Consider the following 15,612-nt stretch of genomic DNA (forward strand, 5'->3'; position numbering starts at 1 on the left):
GGGGGGGGGTCTGGAGGCCAACTCCCGTCTGTTCTGATTCCTGCTTAGTCACCGGGCCAGTCGGGACAGAAAGGCGACCAGTAGGCATGATGTGGAACATGAGTTTGGTGAAAGGAATCATAACACGTGTGATAACATGTCCCGCACACGCGCGCCATTGTTTCCAAGTTGCTGAATTGAAATCGATTCAGATATGTTTTGATAAGCGATGTTGTCGGGAGGCATGACGGTTGGAGAAGACCTTAGCCCCTGGCTAGTTTGGCCTTGCAAAGTCAAGTTATGCATCAAAAAAAAAAAAAAAAAAAGAAAAAAAAAAGGAGCGATTCAAACCCACAGAATCTTATTTTAAATTCTAGTCCAGAACGCAGTGTTTCCAGGGGCAACTAAATATATACTGACGAATTACAGGGACAAGTGTATTAAATGACACACAAGACCTCTAGAATTTTCCATTTGATATAATGATGGTGCCACACACAAAAAAAAAAAAAAAAAGAAAGAAAAAACGTCTTTGATCAGAAGCTAATACTGACGACCCCTCACGTTTGGCTTCCGAGCCTGGCGGCAGTAATGACGAATGACACTCATTCGTTGACGCAGACAAATGCAGATTTATTGACGATAGCAAATGAAGAGGGGAAGCTGCAAAAGGTCATGCGCAGCAAACCTCCAAACAAACTTCAGGGTAGTATGATCACCGACACTATAATTTGATAAAAATAACTCCAGGAGCACAAAAAAACAGCGGAATATCAACTTCCATCATCCTACGACGCGATGATCGTGTAAATAATGTGCGATGTGGTGTCGTTCATCTCCGCACTATGTTTGTTTTATTGATTGATTCATGATTTATTCTATCACTGTTGCTCTGTGCGTATGTGTTCAATGTGCTCAAAGCGTCTGTTGAGATTTGTTCAGCCAAAACATTAAATTATATGAGTAATTCTTGTCCCAAGAAAAAAAAAAGGCAGCAAACTTCATACATACTTAATTTGAATGATGTGAAAGTAAAATGCCTCAAATCAATAATCTTCCGTGTACAGGAATCAATCAGTCCAATGACAACTTTGCTCCGTTAAACATCCAAACTACCATTAAAACCATACAGAAAGAATATCAGACTATTAAGTGATATTTTGACGACCGCTATTTATTATTTGGTAACATCAGTCCACAGCTTTGTAGACAACCTTTTACATTATTAGTCTCGCTCGGGACTTTCACCCCCAAAAACATTTGGTGCTTGCCAACAAACCACATTGATCCGTCATCACACGTAGGCACAACTGACTCAATGACACCGTAAAATCTTTTTTTTGTTTTTTTTTTGGGGGAGGGGGCGTGGCAAGAAGGATTTTGGAGTACCGGCAGAATCCACTCAAATAATATGAAGAATATGCAAACTCCAGACAGAAAAAAAGCCAGAGTTAAAATCAAGGCCAGAGCCAAGAATTAAACCCAGATTGGAACCATAACATTTGCGCTGTCAGGCAACAGTGAAAACACGGTGGAACCCAACTGTCAGTCACACGACAGACCCATTCAAAAAGCCAATGCAGTATTTGAATTCCCCAAATAAATATACAGTATATACCGGTATATACATATATATATATATATATATATATATATACATATATATATACATACATACACGTACATACAACTTTTGCTGTCAGGGTATACCGACTATTTTTTTTTTCTTTTAAAGCACTCTTTAGACTTGCTTCATTCTGATTTAATTCATTGTTTGACAATATTTAAGTATACAATAAGCACAGCAAACACAATTTATTCCAAAAGTAACCAATTCAGAATGCCGTGAAACCTCTTTCATATCTTTGGAATATAATATATTTTGTGGGCGGCCCGCTAATCGAGTGGTTACCACGTCAACTCCACAGTGCAGAGGTACCGGGTTCAATTCCAGCTCCGGCCTTCCTGTGTGGAGTTTGCATGTTTTCCCCGGGCCTGCGTGGGTTTTCTCCAGCTTCCTCCCACATTCCAAAAACATGCATGGCAGGCTGATTGAACACTCAAAATTGTCCCTCGGTGTCATTGTGAGCGTGGATGGTTGTTCGTCTCTGTGTGCCCTGCGATTGGCTGGCAACCGGTTCAGGGTGTCCCCCGCCTACTGCCCGAAGCCGGCTGGGATAGGCTCCAGCACCCCCCCCCCCGTGACCCTAGTGAGGATAAAGCAGTTTGGAAAATGAATGAATGAATGAATATTCTGTGTCAGAAAATGACTTTTCGCCATTTCTTAAACTATATTTACTAAGTGTGGGGAAACATTTGGGCAAAAATAGACAAGCAACACATTTTTTAACACATGTATACAAGAGGGCAGCACGGTGGTCGACTGGTTAGCGTGTCGGCTTCAGAGGCACAGGGTTCGATTCCGGCTGTGTGGAATTTTGCATGTTCTGCCCGTGCCTGCGTGGGTTTTCTCCAGGTATGCACGCCGGTTTCCACCCACATTCCAAAAACATGCACGGCAGGTTAATGAAACACTCTTAACTGTCCCTTGTGTTATTGTGAATCGTTGTTCCTCTATGTCTGTCCTGCGATTGGCTGGCAACCAGTTCAGGGTGTACCTTACCTACTGCCCGATGAAGGCTGGGATAGGCTCCAGCACTCCTGCGACCCTCGTGATGATAAGCGGGTTAGAAAATGGATGGATGTATACAAGAGTTGAAAAAAAAAACTACGACTGTAATTGTAAGGTTTTTGAAGGTTTTTGGACTGAGCAGCCTGGACAGAAAAGAGTTGAAAGCAGTTATTTTGATTTCTGATTCCAGGGTAGTAAGCAATTTTTGTCTTTGGCTTGCCACTATCAGTACACTTGTGTCACGGCATTTCAAATATGTACATTCCCAAAAATATGACAGCACTTGCCTCAAAGTACTTTTAAACCGTTCATTGGCAAGCCATTTTATGGTGGATTGGCACAATTCAGACTTTTGTGTTTTCACATGCATTGTAAATAAATCTAAAAATCAATTCAGCACGTGCGGTTGACAGAGCGAAAAGAAAAACACGTCCAAAAAAAAAGAGCAAGTGTGGGACTAATTCAAATTGAAATCCGCACCGTGTCGCATAATCATTGTCACAAACATGTACAGTGTTCAAAATGCCAATGTAGCTGGTGACTCTAAAGTTACCAGCCGATCAGAATTTTCACCAGCCTTTTTTTGAATAGTTTTTTTTAAACTCTTATCTCTGCTGTTTTTATCTCCCTCTAGCTTTCTCGCGCTGGTTGCACTCTAGACAGTAGTGTAAAATTCACGTTGCCAATGGGTCTATTAAAAGTCATTATCAACCATTACTTCAATATTTGTGTCTGAAAGTAAAAAAAATCCCTATTGAGATCGGACTGTAAAAAGTCTGCTGGTCCAAACCTGATTGAGCCATATTTCCTTAAGAGTGCGGTAAACTTGCTTGCTGGCCATATCTCCTACATTTTCAAATATCAGTCTACACAGTGGTTCTCTTCTAAAATCACGGAAATCTGAATTTGTCCTCCCTCTTCTAAAAAGTGGAGACCCTTGAGTCTAAAAACAAATTATTGCCCACTTTCCAGAATGCCTGTCTTGGCAAAACTGTTTGGGGTTACAACAGGGGTGTCAAACTCATTTCGCATTGTGGGCCACATACGGACTCGGTAGATGTCAAGTGGGCCGAACCATTAACATTATACCATACTGTGCTATGAATCACCAAAATATCATCTCTTTGTTTTGGTCTCAAGAAACATTGATTGGCGCTTTCATATCATTTGCTACGTTGGGTCTATCTCCGTGACAGACTGAGACTGCTGTTTTCTTCCCCAATCAAAACAATGTTGTCTTCTACTGTGATCAAAACAGTGTGCCCCCCTAGCAGATAATCCACAAATTGCATTTTATTTAAAATATTCATTCTGTGTCTTTAATGCATTTTTTTTTTCACTTTTAAATGATCCCGCGGGCGGGATCGAACCTCCTTGGGGGCCGGTTCCGACCCGCGGGCCGTATGTTTGACACGCCTGGGTTACAAGATTTGGATAACGAGAAGAGTTGTGCTGCTTTATTTCTTAATTTATCTGAAGCATTTGACACCGTGAAATGTCACCTGCTCCTGCAAAGACTAGATTTTAGGTTTTATTAGTAGTGTGCGAAACTGCTTTCACCCTTTCATGCACCGTGTATCCTGATAACATGATAAACTGTAGTACCCGCAGTCCCTGTAAGGGTGGTATAACTCAGTGTGTGGCATTGGGTAATTGTACTTTACCCTTGCTGGAATTAAAAAACGGGTGTCCCACAAGTGTCAATGTTGGACCCCATTTTATTCTCCATCTATATGAATAATTTAGGTCGGTACTGAGGGCAAATTTTAAATTTTACGCAGATGAGACTATTTTGTACATCTCCGCTACATCAGTGAGTGAGGCAATTACATATTGGCAGTCAACTTTTGTTCAGGTACAAGAATCTCTGATGGGGTTAAAGTTAGTATTAAACGCTACATGAATCCAAATGAATGATTTTTTACCTGTTCATGCTTTACACTGGAAGTCACTTTGTCAACTCAGAATGGCACTATAGCAGAGAGCGTGTCATCCCAAAAATACTTAGATATTTGGTTGGACGGGAAGCTGTCTTTTGGGGTTCACTGTGAGAGCCTTTTAAAAAAAAATAAATAAAATTAGACCCAAGTTAGGTGTTTAAAATGAAGAGGTGCTTTCCTTTTTCAGCAAGGAAAAGGTCAGTGCAGTGCACTTTTTATCAGTATTGAAATATGGTGACCTTATTGAAATGGATGCTTCTTCAAAAAAAAGGTTTTAGTGAGAGGAGCGGACACCGAATTTGACTCACACAATCGTCAATGAGTCTTCATACAATTCATTAAAATCAACTGGTGGTCTGATCATCTTCGACAACAGCGTCAATGTGAGTCTGCTGGCGACTGATGATGTCATGGTTTTGCTGATGTGCTTTACCGAAAATGGTTGAAAAAAAAAAAAACATCACTTATTCATACGAGTCATCTGCGCGCGCATGCACGCGCGCGCACACACACACACACACACACACACACACACACACACAATGTAATAATGAAGTATTAAATCCATATTTTGTTGAAGTGACAATAAGGTTGTCATGTTGATACAGCTATTCAATACCACTGGCATAAGGGAAACTGCATCATAAACATGCCACACGGCGACAAAAGTTGCATGTAGTATTACGTTTCTCAGAGTCATATCAGATTCACCTCCACCACAGCTCACACCCATAACCCATCTCAAGGGCCCCAAAAAAGTGTATTTCCATGACATCACCTATTCACATTTCACGAGAAGATGGAGCAAATGCAGAACAAAAAAAAAGGTCTCCTTGGAGACTCCTGAGGACACACCTGAACCAGTGAACACACACACACACATTAACATCAAAGGTAAAAAAATAAATAAAATGAACAATCATCATAATCATAATAATAATAATAAGACCCATGAGGTACAAAGTCACCTGCTTCCTTCGTGAGCTTGATATTCTTGCTTATAATAGTGACTTGTTGCATCAGACCCAAAACCAGAATGTGAGGAAAATTAACACAAGTAGCTACTGGTAAGATTGGGGCCCCACCGGACATGTCGGAGAGACGGGGTGAAGTCTTTCTTTCCGTGAGACAGAGAAGGACACACCTCGGGCAGAGGGGCCACTGGGTGTTATCTGGTCTCGTATGTGTAACCATGTTGGGGCGTGCAGGACAAACCCTCCTTCTCTCCTCCTTGCCCCATCATTTCTCTTTCTCCATCACCTCCCACAAACAATGTTCCTCTACATCAGCTCTTCTTGATGGGGTTCACCCCTCTCTCCCCCACCTTCCCCTGTACTCAGGACAAATGTCATCTGCCTATGATAAGGAAGGAGGACAAACGGGCAAATACGCTCAACGTTTGAACTCTTTCTCAACAGTGAGTCCACCCAAATACACAGTGGAGACCGTCATCAGACATACTGCAAATACCTTACGGATTATCCAGGATTAGATCTATGAAGTCAATTCCTCTTTATCAGCACTTTCTTTAAAGGGTAAGCTTGTATATATTTCTTCTCTGGACGTTTCTCAAGCGCTTGGAGTCTGAACAGGGCAGTGAGCAAGCACAAAATGGGGCGGCTGCAGTGACAAGCACAAAATGGCTGACTCTTTCCTCTCTAGCCCGACTGCACAAAATGGCGCCCCTACAACAGCTCGCAACGCGACAGAGGTACCGTGATCAAGTCTGATTCATGATTTAACCGCTTCCTACCTCTAGACAACATGAAATATGGACGCAAGGCCAAAGGGAAACAGAATATGTGCTTGTTCAGTACAAATGATGACAAGTATAAGAAGGTCAAATCTTAAAATGAATATATTTAAGTTCAATTGCAAAGTAGAATGAAGAAAATGCCCTGCTGCTTTTTCAATGTGGTTAAGCATACAACCAATTTTATTGCACAATCAACACAAGATGACAAACTAATTTAGAAAAAATATATACTTCTGCCTTGTACACCAGCATTTAAAAACACACATCTGTCCCCTCTGCTAAATAGACTTCACATTCAATTTGTTAAAGACACTTTTTCCTCATGATTTTTTTCTTCCTTTTTACAAAACACGTATAAGTAGCTACACTATGAAAACATTATTTGGAGAGTGTGATGAAGGCTGTTAAGAGGGCAATAATTCATTAAAACAAAAGAATATTGGATTTTGGTTTTACTGACCTTCTGGACGACAACTTCTGTTGCTGCTTCAATTTGCAGGGCAAATTCCTGAGGAGAAAGAGGGAAAATGTGAGTGTAGTTTATATTTTGGCATTAATATAGTAGGTTTTATTGATGTTGCTTCTGATCACATGATGTACTTCATCATAGTGTACAGGTATATTTTCATACGATCTTTGGTGCCTTTAAAATAAATTAAATTATAGTTTAATAATAATTCAAGTTGTGGGGAGCATATCTGTAAAGAACAATTTTTTTTCCCCAGCCAGCAAACTTGTAATATTAATATATGCTCATTTTAATTTTATTGAAAGCTTTTAAATATTTTTTTTGTATCCACTGGTTAGATAAATCACACATTTAAGATAACGTTTCACAAAATTGGTATTAATTCAAGAAAATATTTAGTTTCGTTTGCTCAGTCAAATCAGCAGTCGGTATGATTTAGAAACTCCACAAAGAAAGACCAAAAGGTGGAGTTTGAAGCCAAGAATTAGACTGGATCCACTTTTTTGAAGATTAAAGCTATAAATTCACATGAAATCATTCCATTTTATTTCTAAAAACTCGCACATATCATCATGAAACGAAAAATATACGGAAAAGTTCACCGGCTTCTTTCTATTTTCAACTAGAAATGATAGATAGAGAAAAGACATAGCAGCTAAAAGGTTAATATCTGAAGAGTAAACAATGCAGATTTTCAAGATTTACATTGAATTGAATAACTCCCGAACATTTGTGGCTTATTTTGATATAGTTTAGAACCTTAAAAATGAAGACAAAAATTGATTAAATAATTAAGAATGCAGCATTCATCATTTTCCACATTGTGCCCATTTAAATCTCCAAAGTGTAAAAAGAAATAATTTCACCAAACAAATGAACCGACAATTATTTTCCAAGTAGGTGAATCATTTCTTCAAATACTTAAACACAAAATGCCAAGTTTTTGTGCTGAATTGAGATCAATCCATTACTAAAAATCTCTCAATAGTTCCCAAACTAAATTATCATCCTTAACAGTTTTTTTTTTAATGACTGATTTTGTGTTTTACAAATTTTAGAGCAATCAATCTGGTCACCGTGTTATTGTGCCAGAATGATTAATTGTGTTTATCACATATATTTATGTTAGCTCCCTGTGCCAATGTTTAATTGCAAGGTTGCAGGGCAGAAACCAGACAAAAGACTTTTGTCATGACACTGACTCACAAATTCTTCTTCTATGAAATGCCCTATTCCGACTGACAGCCCCACAAAGCCTCTTTTCACAGCAATGACACAGATCTTTCCCCCCAATATACCTTTTCTGGGAAGGGGGAGCCTTAATCTTTCTGGATTTTACTCATATTAGTTCTGGGAACACAGGAGGGCTTGCACAGAGAGGAAATTGCCAGCATTCTTTTTTTTTTTTTTGGAGGCGTTGGGGGGGATTTTGTCAACACAAAAGGTAAATATAATTGATCATTGATATTGATTTGTTTTGAATTTAAATTGCCATTCTCCTGTCTAGAAATGCTGAAATAAGATTTTGTTGGAGCTGATTTTTCTTTGAAAGACTTTCTTCAAAACTAATTTACAATTCTAATGATTTTGACCATAAAGATGGATAGTGCAACATGAAATATAGGAAACAGATTTTCTGAATGTGTCAATCAAGCCCTAATTAAAGAAGGCAGTTAATAATACAGTGGGAACTGGTTTATTTAAAATTATCCACCTCAAACTAAATACATATGGTTTGGCTACTATTAAAAAAAAAAAAAAAAAAAAACTATTATGGAATTTGGAAAAATTCATTCTGACTACTTTAAGGACCTTAGTTTCTAAATTTAACTCTGATGGTAATCAACATTTTTTGTTATCTGAGAGTAAGATCTACATAAAACATTTTGAGCTCAGTTATATTTAATTGTAAATCATGTGGAGGATTTTCACTTATTCTCTGCATAGTTTCCATGTCCAAATTTGGACTTGTTGATTTAGAACATTCCAAAAATGAACTTTGAATAGTTTGCGGGGCTTGGCCTCAGCTTATTGAATCTAAATAAACATGGTTGCTGTTTTACATAACGCAACGCCACTTCAACGGACAAAGACGCTAGAAAAGGAAGAGATGAAAAAAATATTTTAGAGATGAAAATAATATTTTATATACGCTGTGTATAAAGGACAAGAAAAACAAATTGATTTTGTTTTCTTTCAAAAAGAAGGCCTCAGCCTTCCAAGCATCATGTTAATTAAAAAAAAAAAAAAAAAGGAGTGGGAGGAGGCTAGCAATCCAGGATCTGACCTAATATGGTCAACAAAACCAGTACATTGCTAATGACATCCTACGCAGGGTGCAACCCAGTGGACAGGAAATCTGAGAGCCATGGGAGGTCGTCTAATAAGGTTATGGAGGGGAAAGGGGAGGGAGGGGGAGCAAATGGACACAGGATCCGATTGGTTTACGAATTGAATTTCAGCCTCCTCTCACGTCCAATCAAGGCGCTTCCTCATTCGACAAGCATGTCATTTGAATTTCAGCCTATCCCCTTGTGTGTGAGTGTGTCTGTGTGCGTGTATGTTTGTGTGTCGGTGAGAGAACAAGAAAGCGAGAGAGAGCAAGCTGTTCAGCTGGTGGACAAGGAGGAATGCGTACGGGTGGTTTGCTGCTGAACCAATGAGGACACCGTCTGGCTCGAAAACACCTGACGAGCGCCGGTGCTGCAATGTACATGCAACCCCTGCGGGGACCCATCTGTGATTTGTGGTGACACCATGCGCGCCCGTCATTGGTTTCCTGACACACACGTGGTTGGCATTCAGTGTGCAACTTTTTGACTCAAACCGAGTGCGTGAATGTATGACCCAGGCGCAGGTGACCGGAGGGCGAATGAGAATGTGTGGGTGACTTTGCGACATTGTGATTTACTGGGGAGGAATATTCTCTCTCTCTCTCTCACACACACAACTGGGGAGGATTCTCTCTCTCTCTCTCTCTCTCTCTCTCTCTCTCTCTCTCTCTCTCTCTCTCTCTCTCTCACACACAACCGCACACACAAAACAAAAGTCACCAGTGAGTTTTTCAAAGGGTGACGTGTGGAGGCTTCGAGGTTCATGTCGAGTAATGGGAGGGGCGTTCCCACGAAGGTTTGGCGGGCATTGCAAATACAGTACAGACGACGGTATAAAGCGTCCGCAAAAACACAATGGTGATCGCCGGTCATCTCACATTTTGTGGATTCCGGTGATGCTGAGGCATTACTGAGCCCCGCATGACAGCAAGGAGACTCGTGAAACCGGACCAATCTTACGTTAGCAAAATTAAACGGTGTAACATATAATGCAAATGAGTTGGCCAGCACTGTAAAGCTCGGTCAAGAAGTCGAGACAAGATGGAACGACATGTCTTGAATATGCCCTGTGAAAGAATATTTTCTAAAAAGAAACCGTTCAAAGCCAAACACTCTGGGAAAGCTGTTACTTCTAAATAAAAATGACAAACAAATTATCCTCATAGCACTTGTTGCATTTTGTTCATAGAGTCACACAAGCACATTCATATCATTTTCTGAAACAAACAGCCAAAGAATTCTCAACACTGTTGACCTTTTGGGCTTCTAGACCACTTGATGGCACCATTGAGAAAATGAAGCACCATGAAGCTTTGAACCATGTGCAAATCATTTGGTTGCAAAGCTTCATTGCTTCATGAAGCTTCATTTGGCCGTCACTCGTGCCAATGTTCAGGCCAATCTAGTGTCCCTTTAATTTCGAGCTCCATCTTGCAGGCATCTTAATTTTCCTGTTAACTCCTGACAGTGGAGCCATCGGCGAGCGCCACAAGCTCCATTTACCTGCCACCTGATTAGAAGAACCTGTGGCTAATGCCAAACCGTGGCAGGGTTTTTACTTTCTGGACCTGGATTTGAAACCTCTGGTGAGCACAAAATCCAGTCCGTGACACAGGAAGTGTCACGATATCACTAACTCTCTCTCTCTCTCTCTCTCTCTCTCTCTCACACACAACTGGGGAGGCCTCTCTCTATGATGACAGGGGTTCAGACATCCAGACTCTGTGGTTGGTGGTTTTTAGAAAAATCATGATCTTAGCCAGGCAGTTTGCCAAAGGCTGCCTAAAAAACCCCCACCCACGCCCTGACACCCCATCAACCAGTAGCCTACGGGTGAGCAGTCACATCTGGCGAGATCTTGTCAAGAGTGCAAGCGTCATTAAAATGATCGAGGTTTGGGGTCAACGCTAGGAATAAGATGATGCACTCAGCAAAATGGCGCGGTCGCCAAACATAGGAGGAGACACGTGGTGGACGCAGTCAGTCATCATTTTTTCCAAGCGTCTTTCTATCATCCAACAATTAATCACGTGAACAGACATCACATTTTTTACAATGCAATTTTCTCTTTTTTTTTCTTTTTTTTGTAGCTACGAGGCAATATTAACTTTTGACGCTGTGGGGGGAAAAGCAAGTCCCATATTAAATTTGTGAGGACGCAGGAGAGAGAACATTACTTTTAATATGGTCTGAACGTGCGTGTTGCCAAGTGATGACAGTTGATAAAAACAAAATCCTTCGGGAGGAATCAGAATTTTGTGAACCTGAAACGGTGGCGACCACAAAGCGTTGACAAGGAAAAGTTTTCTTTAATTAATAAAAAAGTGGCAGTTCACCATCATCATCATCATTCACAAGATTCAACAAATAAGGCAGGGTTGTTTGTCTTTTCAATTGCATTCCAGAGCGTGTTTATGATCGATTAGAGACTCTTTGTGGAAAAATAATGTTGATAGCCCAGATTCAGTCGCAAGGCTTGTAACGAGTAACCAGTAACAAGACACTCGAATCCATGTGGAAAACGTAAGCGTCAGACAAGGAAAAATCTATGCATAGCCTATACGCGAGTCAACACAAACACACACATTTTCCTCGCCCTCTCTGTGCTTTGATTTTTATTTATTTATTTTTTCCCTCAATGAAAGTCCTTCACACAGAGGACACACGTCTCGGCAGCAGTGGCGTGCCCCCCCTCCCACCCCCCCCGACACAAAGATGACAAAAGTTCATCTCATTAACTCCTGACTAGCCTGCGCCCGCTCTCTCTGGCGAAGGAAGTGGCGTGATTAAGCGACTCCTGACGCAATCTAATTGTCCTCCCCACTTCAAAAAAAAACACAAAAAGGAAAGAAAAGAAAATGAGAAGACCTATCACTCCCTCACACACACATTCACACAAAAATGTACCCCTGAGTCCACGTTGACAAATTCTTTAACAAGCTGTGGTTAAAAGGAAGCTGGTTTTACTCTGAGTCACCCCCCTCCTTTCAAACGGTTTACTGGAAATAAAGAAGGAGGAGGAGGGAGGGGGCACTTTCAGAGAAGTCACGTGACGGAGCTGGGCAAACCACAGCACAGTGAGCCTTTGAGTGCAGTAGGCCAGGGGGGGAGGCAGGCATACGCCCAGTGCAGATGGCCCTGATTTGAGTTACAGGAGATACAATCCTGGGAGTTGGCGATCAAGATTTCACAGCCCGTTAACCCTTTCGTAACCTCCCCAAAAAATGGGGAAAAAAAAAAAAACCTCAATACAGGAAATGACTTCATCATCGAGCATTCCTATTTCATATTCTTGACTCTCGCCAGGAAAGGTTCCCAGGCGTGGCATCTGAGGATGCTGAGGAAGTCCAGAGTTCTTTTTGTTCAGAGCGACTAATTTCTTAGAAGCGATTGATAGAAGCGTCTGGAACCTGAACAAAAAGGCATGACTTCACTCTTCTTAAATAGCCAGCGTGAAAAAAATAAAAATAAACGCGACCACTAGGGCATCACGCGACATTCATGGCAGGAAGCTGGCACGGGTGTGCTAACAGAAATACCACGGCGTTTAAGTCAAGATGCTGCCACCTTAAAAAAAAAAAAATTCAGCCATTAACAGAAGGGACAAAGGCAACATCGAAAAGCAGTTCTGTTGCCACAGGGTGGGGGAATATGGCAAGGTAAAGTCGGTCATACACAAAATGTCCCGTTACACTTAATCCAGTTAGGTCTGACATGAAAGGTTTCTGTCCAAATCCACAATGGATGAATGCCTCTGTTCTCCTTTAAACATAGAGAAAAAAACAAAGGTAACACACGGAGTGGTGGTCCGGGACGTCCTTGGAAAAGATTGAAACATCCGAGTCATGTAAATGCGCGGCCAACTCATCCAGACGCCGTCCAACCGTACGAGGAGAACACTTAACCTCGAGCACAGGGCTGCCAGACATCATCAGGGAGCGAGTAATGCACAGTGGGAGATGAACAGAGTGCGTGAGAAAGAATAGGCGCATAGGAAGAGTGAGACCCAAAAAAAAAAAAAAAGAAAAAAAGAATCAACGAGAGCAAGAGGGAGAGCGAGACAACGGGAGTGTTTAAAGACGGCAGCATGCGACGTCACTTCAGATCTGCTCTCGCTTGGATGCAGGACGCGCGGAAGATGCTGTTCTTGCATCACGCCGCAGGAGTGCTGCCATAGTGAAAGTCACGTGGAACAGAAAAAAAATATATTCTCTTCCACGTGGTGTCTCCTTGTATGATGTACGCTTGGCGTTCAGATTAATAAAGCGCAACTTGATTAGCGAAGCACGCAGTATATTGGTGGCTTGCCAGCCATGTTTTTGGAGCGAGCTTGAGTTGGACTGCATTTCTGTGGGTGTTTGCGATGACATAGTGACACGCTTTTTTTTTTTTTTTTTTTGGTTTAACATGACATTATGAACACAAAAATAAGCCTATTTTTAGATACTGTACTAAAACTGGCTGGAGGAGTGCTTGTTTGCATGAACTGTGGATTCGCCCCCTAAGCAATTATGTGGGTAACTGCCTTCCTTGAATGAAGGAAAAAAAAAACATACAATTCGAGTTACGTCCAATTTACGTACTATTTTTAATATATGACGAGTCTTGGCGTGGACAAGCGGATGGATCTATGTTGTAATTCTTCAGCGCGTCACCATCCTAACGCATCGCTGTGATCTGAAAACTGGTGATATCCCTCCGTGGCTTAACGCGGAAGCTGTTGCATATGAAGGCGGGAGTTCCACCTCCGCATCCTTCATCACCCATTCACACATTGCCATCGTGAAGTTCGAAAATTGTTTTTTTGTTTTTTTTTGGGGGGGGGGGGGGGGGGGGCAAAATAATGGATATTTCCAGTATGTATGTTATTTATTGAAATGAAACCTCTCCTTAATTCGAGAACAAGCGCTAATGTCGATGGGATAATGTCAGTTGTCGCTAGGTAGAAGTTCCATTTCGATAGTCATGTACATTGATGGAGGGAAATCCTTCATATTTTTTTTATATATACCAGTTTTCATACATGAAAATGCAACTCAAAGTGCTGTACCAAAAAAAAAATACTATAGGTACACACACACACACACACACACACACACAAAATAAATTAAAATCAATGTATAAAATGCACGGCCCAGTGGGCCAATGGTTAGCACGCTGACCTCACAGTGCATAGGTACCGGGTTCAATTCCAGCTCCGGCCTCACTGTGTGGAGTTTGCATGTTCTCCCGGGGCCTGCATGGGTTTTCTCCGGGTACTCCGGTTTCCTCCCACATTCCAAAAACATGCATGGCAGGCTTATTGCACACTCTAAATTGCCCCTAGGTGTGAGTGTGAGCGCGAAGGGTTGTTCGTCTCTGTGTGCCCTGCGATTGGCTGGCAACCGGTTCAGGGTGTCCCCCGCCTACTGCACAAAGAAGGCTGGGATAGGCTCCAGCACCCACCGTGACCCTTGTGAGGAAATGCGAATCGGAAAATGGATGAATGGTGTAAATATGCTTTTGTAAGCCAAGCGAAAAAGATGTGCCTTAAGCCTATATGGACCACCGCTTGGCATTTCCTTCAGGGATTGTTTTGTAAAGTTTTTAACCATGTCCTACAGTTTGTAGTTCATAGTAAATGTTGTGAAGAATGTGAAGTTTTTTTTTTTTGTTTGTTTATTTTTCTTCCTCTGGCATGTTGAGTCCCGAGCGACAGTGTGATCCAAGCTGTCGCATTCCTAAAAATGGTACACGGCATATGAAGTCACCGCACTCACCCGATTGGTCTTTCGGCTGATTTGTGTCCCATTACAGAGCACGAGTGGCATTTCTAAAGGGGGCACAAATGGCGGGACGATTAAATTTCAGAGCATCATTTGTTGCTCTCTTAGTCATTGAGCTGTGAAAGCACACACCAGTGACGCACCGAGGTGTGGCTTGGGAAGTTTGTGCGCAAGCGGGCTGACTTAAGACGAATGTTTGATCGCTGACAAAATGGAGACACGTGCGATCGGCAGACAGGTGAAGTGAAAAATAAAGAGAATTAAAAAAAGAAGAGATCATGAAGATGACGAAAGGCTGAGCGAGTGTGGTATCGCCCGATGCCAGCTGCTTTTGGCCCCGAATAACTCAGAATTGAGTCATTGTCTGTCGCGGTCATAAAGTCCGGCGGAAGCTTTTGTAGATATTAATGCTCAGCTGTTTATGATTAAGTTAGTGCTCTCTGACATCATGTGTCGACAACACAGGCTTCTGCTCACCACGTCGATAAATCTGAATTCAAAAGGAGTCGCTGTAGTTTGGAAAAGGCAGATGTTACTTCACCACGGAGCAGGAGGAGACTGACACGATTTATGAGTGTTGTGTTAATACGTGACTGCGTTGTTTTATTTTCAAATTGTAACAATCATGCGTTTGTCTTGTTACAGCAATGACGAGATGATCCCCCCCCCCCCCCCCGGTGGTGTCAAAATGAGTCATCACGTTTCCAAAAGACAGAATTGTGAGATGACGACGCACAA

General features: G+C 41.6%; 1 long non-coding RNA gene across 3 annotated transcripts in view; it reads right to left on the reverse strand.

Moving 5' to 3' along the window:
• Positions 1–15,612, reverse strand: part of LOC109531158 (uncharacterized) — a 43,991-nt gene that overhangs the window by 13,615 nt on the left and 14,764 nt on the right. For all 3 annotated transcript variants that reach the window (XR_002171125.1, XR_002171126.1, XR_002171124.1), the window contains one exon: positions 6,768–6,815. This is a non-coding gene — a long non-coding RNA (uncharacterized LOC109531158). The remainder of the gene's footprint in view (positions 1–6,767; positions 6,816–15,612) is intronic.

Source organism: Hippocampus comes, unplaced genomic scaffold (genome assembly GCF_001891065.2).
Source record: "Hippocampus comes isolate QL1 unplaced genomic scaffold, H_comes_QL1_v1.1 scaffold177, whole genome shotgun sequence".
Classification (NCBI taxonomy): domain Eukaryota; kingdom Metazoa; phylum Chordata; class Actinopteri; order Syngnathiformes; family Syngnathidae; genus Hippocampus; species Hippocampus comes.